Source organism: Arachis ipaensis, chromosome B4, assembly GCF_059453495.1.
Source record: "Arachis ipaensis isolate K30076 ecotype BB chromosome B4, ASM5945349v1, whole genome shotgun sequence".
In the NCBI taxonomy this organism is placed as follows: Eukaryota; Viridiplantae; Streptophyta; class Magnoliopsida; order Fabales; family Fabaceae; genus Arachis; species Arachis ipaensis.
In genome coordinates, this window is record NC_142439.1 from 23,995,502 (window position 1) to 23,997,854 (window position 2,353).

Consider the following 2,353-nt stretch of genomic DNA (forward strand, 5'->3'; position numbering starts at 1 on the left):
AACCTAAGAAAACATGAAAAACAATAATAATAGAGTTAGATAAACATTGGGTTGCCTCCCAACAAGCGCTTCTTTAATGTCAATAGCTTGACAGTGGGCTCTCATGGAGCCTCACAGGTGTGCAGAGCTTTGTTGAGACTCTCCAACACCAAACTTAGAGTTTGGATATGGGAGTTCAACACCAAACTTAGAGTTTGGTTGTGGCCTCCCAACACCAAACTTAGAGTTTGACTGTGGGGGCTCTGGTTGACTCTGCTTGGAGAGAAGCTTTTTCTGCTTCCTCTCCATGGTTGCAGAGGGAGATCCTTGAGTTTTAAACACAAGGAAGTTCTCATTCCATTGAAGGAATATTTCACCTCTGTCAACATCAATCACAGCTCTTGCTGTGGCCAGGAAAGGTCTTCCTAGGATGATGGATTCATCCTCTTCCTTTCCAGTATCCAGGACTATGAAATCAGTAGATATGTAAAGGCCCTCAACCTTTACTAATACATCTTCTACTTGTCTATAAGCCTGTCTTCTTGAGCTGTCTGCCATCTCTAGTGAGATTTTAGCAGCTTGCACCCCATAGATTCCCAGTTTCTCTATTACAGAGAGGGGCATGAGGTTTATTCCTGAACCAAGGTCACACAGAGCCTTAAAGATCATGGTGCCTATGGTACAGGGTATTATGAACTTTCCAGGATCCTGTCTCTTCTGAGGCAATGTCAGTTGATCCAGATCACTTAGTTCATTGATGAACAAGGGAGGTTCAACTTCCCAAGCATCAATACCAAACAATTTGGCATTCAGCTTCATGATTGCACCAAGAAACTTGGCAGTTTGCTCTTCAGTAACATCCTCATTCTCTTCAGAAGAGGAATACTCATCAGAGCTCATGAAGGGCATAAGGAGGTTCAATGGAATCTCTATGGTCTCTAGATGAGCCTCAGAGTCCTTTGGTTCCTCAGAGGGAAGCTCCTTATTGGTCACTGAACGTCCCAGGAGGTCTTCCTCCTTGGGATTTACGTCCTCTCCTTCCCTTACAGGTTCGGCCATGGCGCTTATGTCAATGGCCTTGCACTCTCCTTTTGGATTCTCTTCTGTATTGCTTGGGAGAGTACTAGGAGGGATTTCAGTGATCCTTTTACTCAGCTGGCCCACTTGTGCTTCCAAATTTCTAATGGAAGACCTTGTTTCATTCATGAAACTTACAGTGGCCTTAGATAGATCAGAGACTAAACTTGCTAAATTAGAAGCATTTTGTTCAGAATTCTCTGTCTGTTGCTGAGTTGATAATGGAAAAGGCTTGCTATTGCTAAACCTGTTTCTCCCACCATTATTAAAGCCTTGTTGGGGCTTTTGATCCTTCCATGAGAAATTTGGATGATTTCTCCATGATGAGTTATAGGTGTTTCCATAAGGTTCACCTAAGTAATTTACCTCTGCTATTGCAGGGTTCTCAGGATCATAGGCTTCTTCTTCAGAAGATGCCTCTTGAGTACTGTTGGATGCAGCTTGTATTCCATGCAAACTCTGAGAGATCATATTGACTTGCTGAGTCAATATTTTATTCTGAGCCAATATGGCATTCAGAGTATCAACTTCAAGAACTCCCTTCTTCATAGGCGTCCCATTACTCACAGGATTCCTTTCAGAAGTGTACATGAACTGGTTATTAGCAACCATGTCAATGAGTTCTTGAGCTTCTGCAGGCGTTTTCTTTAGGTGAATGGATCCACCTGCAGAAGTGTCCAGTGACATCTTTGATAGCTCAGATAAACCATCATAGAATATATCCAGGATGGTCCATTCTGAAAGCATGTCAGAAGGACACTTTTTGGTCAACTGTTTGTATCTTTCCCAAGCTTCATAGAGGGATTCACCTTCTTTCTGTCTGAAGGTTTGAACATCAGCTCTAAGCTTGCTCAGCTTTTGAGGAGGAAAGTACTTGGCTAAGAAAGTCGTGACCAGCTTATCCCAAGAGTTCAGGCTGTCTTTGGGTTGATAATCCAACCATAATCTAGCTCTGTCTCTTACAGCAAAAGGAAAAAGCATGAGCCTGTAGACTTCAGGATCTACTCCATTAGTCTTAATAGTATCACATATCTGCAAGAATTCAGTCAAAAACTGAAAAGGATCTTCAGATGGAAGTCCATGAAACTTGCAGTTCTGCTGCATCAGAGAAACTAATTGAGGTTTCAGCTCAAAATTGTTTGCTCCAATGGCAGGAATGGAGATGCTTCTTCCATGTAAATTGGAATTAGGTGTAGTAAAGTCACCAAGCATTCTCCTTGCATTGTTGTTGGGTTCGGCTGCCATCTCCTTTACTTGTTCGAAATTTTCAATTAAGTTATCTCTGGATTGTTGTAAT

General features: G+C 42.2%; 1 non-coding gene across 1 annotated transcript; it reads left to right on the plus strand.

Annotated features, from left to right (window-relative positions):
- Positions 1 to 1,797: 1,797 nt before the first annotated feature.
- Positions 1,798 to 1,905, plus strand: LOC148566931 (small nucleolar RNA R71). Its single transcript, XR_015881777.1, has one exon. It is a non-coding gene; the product is annotated as a small nucleolar RNA R71 (small nucleolar RNA).
- The last annotated feature ends 448 nt before the right edge of the window (positions 1,906 to 2,353 follow it).